Raw genomic sequence first — 7748 nt, forward strand, 5'->3', positions numbered from 1 at the left:
CCACCTCGCCCGGCTAGTTTTTTGTATTTTTTAGTAGAGACGGGGTTTCACCGTGTTAGCCAGGATGGTCTCGATCTCCTGACCTTGTGATCTGACCGTCTCGGCCTCCCAAAGTGCTGGGATTACAGGCTTGAGCCACCGCGCCCGGCCGATGGACATCTGTTTACCTTTTGTTTGTTTATTTGTTGTTTTTTTGTTTTTTTTGTTTGTTTTCAGAGTCTTGCTCTGTCGCCCAGGCTGGAGTGCAGTGGTATGATCTTGGCTCACTGCAACCTTTGCCTCTTGGGTTCAAGCAGTTCTCCTGCCTCAGCCTCCCAAGTAGGTGGGGTTACAGGTGTGCACCACCACACCCGACTTACTCCTGTATTTTTAGTAGAGGCGGTTATTGGCCGCCTGGTTGGCCAGGCTGGCTCAAACCCCAGACCTCAGGTGATCCACCTACCTGGGCCTCCCAAGTAATTTTTGTTTATTTTTTAATAACGATGCTGTGAACATTAATGTACAAGTTTTTGTGAGACACATGTTTTCATTTCCCTCGAGCGTATACCTCGGAGTGGAATTCCTGGGTCCTGTGAGGGCTCTGTGTTGAGCATCCTGAGGAACTGCCAGGTTGTTTTCTACAGCGGTCTGCGTTCCCGCCAGCCGCCCACAAGGGTTCCAGTTTCTCCACGTCCTTGACAACGCTTGTTATTTTCTGACTTAAAATTCTAACCGTCGTAGTGAGCGTGAAGTCGTTTCTCATTGTGGTTTTGATTTGCTTTTCCCTAATAGCGAATGTTGTTGAACATCTTTTCATGTGTTAGACATTTGTATATCTTTGGGATAAATGTCTATTCAAGTTGTTTACTCATTTAAAAAATTGGGTTGTTTTGGCCAGGCACAGTGGCTCACGCCTGTAATTCCAGCACTTTGGGAGGCTGAAGCGGGCGGATCACGAGGTCAGGAGATCAAGACTGTCCTGGCTAACACAGTGAAACCCTATCTCTACTAAAAATACAAAAAAATTAGCCGGGCGTGGTGGCGGGCGCCTGTAGTCCCAGCTACTCTGAGGCAGGAGAATGCAATGCAAGAGAATGATGTGAAGAGGCAGGAGAATGACGTGAACCCAGGAGGCGGAGCTTGCGGTGAGCCGAGATCGCGCCACTGCACTCCAGCCTGGGCGACAGAGCGAGACTCCGTCTCAAAAAAAAAAGAAAAAATTGGGTTGTCTTTTTGTTGAATTTTAAGAGTTCTTTGTATATACTAGATAGAAGCCCCATATTGGACATAAGATTTTCAAATATTTTCTACCATTTTGTGGGTTGTCATTTCACTATCTTGATGGTAGCCTTTGAAGCACAGGTGTTCTTCATTTTGATGAAGTCTAATTTAACTTTTTTTTTTTAAACTGCTGATTTATTACAAGTCCCCAGGAGGGCTTCATTTTTTGTTTTCAACATCCTGTTCTTCAGCTTCCTTGTCTCTTTTTGCCCGTGTGCCAAAGAGCCGGGCGTCGGCATGGACCGTGTGGAGACTGGCAAAGGCTTTGAGATTCTTCTCCTCAGTGATGACTTGGGCTTTCTCCTTCTCACATTTGGGATGGGCATGACCGGCCCTATCAGCTGGGTGACCAGTTTCAGTTCTTCAGCAGAACTGTCTCCCTTACTGGGGGCCGAGGGCTTCCTGGGGAAGAGGATGAGTGTAGAGTGGTGCTCCTTCAGCCACAGCACCTTGGCCTGCAGGGACTCGGTGGACTCATTGGATCCACAGAGATGCCAATGGTCTTGTGAATGCTGGCCACCCTGAGCTCCTCCAGGCTGCAGCCGCGGCCGGTGCACACCTTGGTGTGAATACTGCTTCGTGCGGCACCACACGATGGGCCGGATGGGTCCTGACGTGGTGTGCAGGGCAATGTGGGGCACTTTGGCTTGCCCGGCCTTGCATCTGCGGATCGTCCGGCCGGCTGGTTGAACCACGTGGCCATGCGCCAGCTGCCAGTCCTTGTGGAAGTAGAGCTTTCATGCCATTCTGGCTGGGCGCCATGGCTGCCTAGAACCCTTCTGCGCAGGAAAACAAATTTAACTGTTTTTTGTTGTTTTTTGTGTGTCATATCTAAGAATCCATTGGCAATGCAAATTCACAAAGTTTCGTACCTGTGTTTTCTTTTACACCTGTGTTTTCTTCTGAGTTTTTTAGTTTCAGCATTTACATTTAGTTCTTTGATCAATTTCGAGTTAATTTTTGACATGAGGTAGAGGGGTTACATTCATTCTCTTGCATGCAGATATCCAGTTGTTCCAACAACGTTTGTCGAACAGACTATTCTTTCCCCTGTTGAATGGTCTTGAAATCCTTGTCAAAATCAGTTGACCATAAATGTATGAGTTTCTTTCTGGACTCTCAGTTGTATTCCATTAATGTATATGTCTGTTCTGATGCCAGTACCACACTGTCTTCATTACTGTTGCTTCATAGTAAGTTTTCAAATCAGAAAGTATGAGTCCTCCAACTTTGTTCTTTTTCAAGATTGTTTTGACAATTCTTTCTAAGTTCTTTGAGTTTCCATATGCATTTTAGGATCAGCTTGTCAGTTTCTGGTAGCAAGCCAGCTGGGATTCTTGTAAGGATTTCATTGAATCTGTAGGTCAATTTGGGGAGTATTGCCATCTTAACAATATTAAAAACTCTTGTCCCACGAACATAAGATGCCTTTCCACTTATTTAGATCTTTTAAAATTCAAAAAAAAGGACGGCTGTGGTGGCTCACGCCTGTAATCCCAATGCTTTGGGAGGCCGAGGTAGGCGGATCACCTGAGGTCAGGAGTTCAAGACCAGCCTGGCCAAGATGGTGAAAACCTGTCTCTACAAAAATTAGCTGGGCGTGGTGGCAGCCGCCTGTAATCCCACGTACTCGGGAGGCTGAAGTGGGAGAGTCGCTTGAACCCGGGAGGTGGAGGTTGCAGTGAGTCAGGATCACGCCACTGCACTCTAGCCTGGGTGACAGAGCGAGACTCCGTCTCAAAAAATATAATAAATTAGATTAAAAAAAAAGTTTCATAGTTTTCAGAGTGAGAGTTGTTTAGTTTTCTTTTTCATTGGGGTAAAAATATATAAAAATTTGCCACTTTAACTGTTTTTTTTTTTTTTTTTTGAGATGGAGTCTTGCGCTGTCACCCAGGCTAGAGTGCAGTGGCGCAGTCTTGGCTCTCTGCAACCTCTGTCTCGCAAGTTCAAGTGATTCTCCTGCCTCAGCCTCCCAAGTAGCTGGGATTACAGGCACTCGCCACCACACCCGGCTAATTTTTTCATTTTTAGTACAGACGAGGTTCCACCGTCTTGGCCAGGCTGGTCTCAAACTCTTGACCTCAGGCGATCCACCCACCTCAGCCTCCCAAAGTGTTGGGATACAGGTGCGAGCCACCACGCCTGGCCACTTTATCTATTTTTAAGTGTTCAATTCAGTGGCATTGATTACATTCACAGCGCAGGCTAAGAGTTTCTTAAATTTATTCCTGAGGTAAATTGATTTTTATATGTTGATCTTATATCCTGCAAAATTGCTGAACTTTTTAATTAGTTTTAATAGCTTTTTTGATGAATTCCTTAGGATTTTTACATTAAAAAAATCACATAAATTTTATATATAAAATTATCTCTGAATGCAGATAGTTTTGCTTCTTCCTTTTCAACTTGGATACCTTTTATTTCTTTTTGTTGCCTACTTGCCCTGCCTAGTACCTTCAGTACAGTGTGGAGTGGAAATAGCACTAGTGGGCATTCTTGTCTTTCTTCTGACCTTAGGGAGAGAGCATGTAACCTTCACCATTAAGTATGGCATTAGCTGTGGGTTTTCATAAATGCCCCTTTTCAGGTTGAGAACGTTTCCTTGTGTTTCTAGTTTGTTAAGTTTTTGCCATGAAAAAGGGTGTTGGACTTTGTTGTGATTTTTCTGCATCCGTTGAGATACTTGTGTGACTCATTTTTTTCTATTGATATGGTGTATTGCATTAATTGGTTTTTGTTTGTTGAACCAACCTTACATTCCTGGGATAAATCCCGCTTGATCATGGTATATAATTCTTTCTCCATGTTGGTGAATTTAGTTTGCTAGTATTGTATTCTGTTGAAGATTTTTGCATCTGTATTCATAAGGGAAATTGAGTCTAGTTTTCTTTCCTTGTATGTCGTTTTGTTTGTTTGTTTGGTATCAAGGTAATACAGGCCTTATGGAATGATTTAGGAAGCGTTCTCCTTTTTCTGGACGAGTTTGTGAAGAATTGGTAATAACTCTTACTTAAATGTTTGGTAGATGCACCTGTGAAGCTATCCAGCTTTCTTTGTGTGTTTTGGATTGCTAGTTCAATCTTTGTACCTGTTGTAGATCTATTAACATTTTCTCTTCAAGAATCAATTTTGGTAGTTTGTGTCTTTTTATAAATTTGTCCATTTCACCTAGATTATCTAATTTGTTGGCATACGATTGTTCATAGTTTTTCTTAATAATCTTTATTTCTATTAATGTCAGTAGTAATGTCCCTTCTCTTATTTCCATCCTAGCAATTTGAGTTGCTGCTTTTTTTTTCCTTCGTCAATCTCAAAAAAGGGTTAAAATTGTACATTTTATGTTACATACATTTTACCATAATAAAAGGTAATTGTAGCCTGTAATCCCAGTACTTTGAGAGGCTGAGGTGGGTGAATCGCTTAAGTCCAGGAGTTCAAGACCAGCCTGGGCAACATAGTGAGACCCCTGTCTCTACAAAAAAAAAAAAATAGAAAAATTAGCTGGGCATGGTGGTGCTCACCTGTAGTCTCAGCTACTCAGCAGGCTGAGGTGGGAGGATTGCTTGAACCCAGGAAGTGGAGTTTGCAGTAAGCTGAGATCATGCCACTGCATTTCAGCCTGGGAACAGGGTGATACTGTGTCTCAAAAAATAAAAAGTAATTGTAAGTAAGAGTACTTGAGATCCATCCACGTGATTGGGAATAGCCGCAGCTTAGTTCCTTGTGGTTATTGTGTAGTGTGCACTGTATTCTCATCCCTCTCTTTATCTCTCCACTCCTGATGGACATCTGGGTTGCCCGCTTTGGGGCTATTAATGAGTGCTGTGACCAGAAGTTGTTTTGGTTTTTAAAATCGTTTTTTTTTTTTGAGATGGAGTCTCGCTCTGTTGTCCAGGCTAGAGTGCAGTGGCTCAATCTCGGCTCACTGCAAGCGCCGCCGCCTCCCCGGTTCATGCTATTCTCCTGCCTCAGCCTCCCGAGTAGCTGGGACTACAGGCGCCTGCCACCACGCCCAGCTAATTTTTGTATTTTTAGTAGAGATGGGGTTTCACCATGTTTACCAGGATGGTCTTGATCTCTTGACCTCAAGATCTGCCCGCCTCGGCCTCCCAGAGTGCTGGAATTACAGGCATGAGCCACTGCGCCTGGCCGGTTTTTAAAATTCTTTCAAAACTCCTCTCCAGATAGCTCTTGGGCCACCTCCCTTAGCTTTGGGCTTTACAGACGTCCTTGGAGGGTGGTCATAGGTCAGCTGAGGTGCAGTTTTCTGTGATTTGGGATTGCCTCTTATACCATGCATTTGAAAGTATCAGAATACCAATCACAAAAAGTGCGTTCGGCAAGTACTATTTTAATTTTAATTTTTTTTAATTATGAAAATCAGCCTGAGCAACATAGCAAGACCCCAGTTCTACAAATTATACAAAAATTAACTGGGCATGGTGGTGCACACCTGTAGTCCTGGCTGCTCGGGAGGCTGAGATGGGAGGATTGCTTGAGCCTGGGGAGGTCGAAGCTGCAGTGAGCTGTGATTGTGCCACTGCACTCCAGCCTGGGTGACAGAGTGAGACCCTGTCTAAAAGAAAAAGAAAAGTGTGCTCATGATAAAATAAATTCAAGCAGTACGAGAAGTAAGTATGCCATGAAGAGTGAAAGTCTTCCCCGAAGTTATTATAATTGTCTTGCTTTTTTATTTTAAAGCATATTCTAGTCTTTTTCCATTAAAATTGAATGTTACTTTGAAAGATTGTTTTAAATATTAAAAATCAATTTTGATTAGTCTAAAAGTCTGAGACGGCCAGACGTGGTGGTTCACACCTATAAGAGACGGGCAGATTGCTTGAATCCAGCCTGGGCAGCATGGCGAAACCCTGTCTCTACAAAAAACACAAAAATTAGCTGGACATGGTGGTGTGGGCCTGTGTCCTAGCTACTCAGGAGGCTGAGGCAGGAGAATTGCTTGAGCCTGGGAGGTGTCACCGTACTCCAGCCTGGGTGACAGAGCCAGACTTTATCTCAGTAAATAAGTAAATAAAATAAGAAGTCAAGACTTTTAATGAGAAATTAATGTTGAAATATGGTTGTTGCATGTGTCAAGAGAACTGTGATTTTTGTCTTTCTCTATTTTTTATTGTTTGTATTGACATACATACTATAGAATCGTATGTGCATTCCCAGAATAAAACACACTTAGCCATGACATTTTATTCTCTAACTGCACAGTTGAGCCTGTCGTATGCACGTTTTTTTATTTTTTTAAATTTGTATTTCCAAATGAGGAGTAGTCTGTAGATAGTCTGTGGTTTTAACTTGTATATGTTATCTATGGAATATTTTGGTGTCAGAATTACTGTAGTTTTAGGAAAAATTATGAAGCTTTCAGTCTTCTGTTCAAGAATATTTTATTTTATTTTTATTTTTGGAACAGAAGTACAGTGGCATAATCACGGCTCACTGCAGCGTTGACCTCGTGGGCTCAGGTGATCCTCCCACCTCAGCATCCCCAGTAGCTTGGACTCCAGGTGCGCGCCACCACACTTGGCTAATTTTTGTATTTTTGTACAGATGAGGTTTCACTATGTTACCCAGGTTGCTTTCGAACTCCTGAGCTCAAGCGATCTCCTGCCTTGGCCTTCCAAAGTGGTAGTGTATTACAGGTGTGAGCCACTGCACCTGGCCTTATTTTATTTTATTTTATTTTATTTTATTTTATTTTTGAGAGAGAGTCTCGCTCTGTTGCCCAGGCTGGAGTGCAGTGGCCGGATCTCTGCTCACTGCAAGCTCCGCCTCCCAGGTTCATGCCATTCTCCTGCCTCAGCCTCCCAAGCAGCTGGGACTACAGGCGGCTGCCACCACATCTGGCTAATATTGTTGTATTTTTTGAAAAGACGGGGTTTCACCTTGTTAGCCAGGATGGTCTCAATCTCCTGACCTCGTGATCCGCCCGCCTTGGCCTCCCAAACTGCTGGGATTACAGGTGTGAGCCACCGCGCCTGGCTGCCTGGCCTTATTTCTAGTATTTTGTAGAGTAGAGGTCTTACTGTGTTGCCCAGGCTGGTCTCCAATTCCTGGGCTCAAGTGCTCCTCCTGCCTGGCAGGCCTCCCAAAGTGCTGGAATTATAGGTGTGAACCACCATGCCTGATCCCTGAAAAATATTTTAGAGTGAAATTTTAAAGTATTCATTTATAAAACCACTTGAGCTGGGCGTGGTGGCTCACGCCTGTAATCCCAGCACTTTGGGAGGCCGAGGCAGGTGGATCACCTGAGATTGGGAGTTCGAGACCAGCCTGACCAACATGGGGAAACCCCGTCTCTACTAAAAATACAAAATTAGCTGGGCATGGTGGTGCATGCCTGTAATCCCAGCTACTTGGGAGACTGAGGCAGGAGAATTGCTTGAACCTGGGTGGTGGAAGTTATGGTGAGCTGAGGTTCACCATTGCACTCCAGCCTGGGCAACAAAAGCAAAACTCCGTCTTAAAAA

General features: G+C 43.9%; 1 pseudogene; it reads right to left on the minus strand.

The window, feature by feature from the left end:
• Window positions 1-1268: 1268 nt before the first annotated feature.
• Window positions 1269-2022, minus strand: LOC105547857 (annotated as a pseudogene).
• Between the last annotated feature and the right edge of the window lie 5726 nt (window positions 2023-7748).

The sequence above is a fragment of the Mandrillus leucophaeus genome, unplaced genomic scaffold (genome assembly GCF_000951045.1).
Source record: "Mandrillus leucophaeus isolate KB7577 unplaced genomic scaffold, Mleu.le_1.0 Scaffold4, whole genome shotgun sequence".
NCBI classification, from domain to species: domain Eukaryota; kingdom Metazoa; phylum Chordata; class Mammalia; order Primates; family Cercopithecidae; genus Mandrillus; species Mandrillus leucophaeus.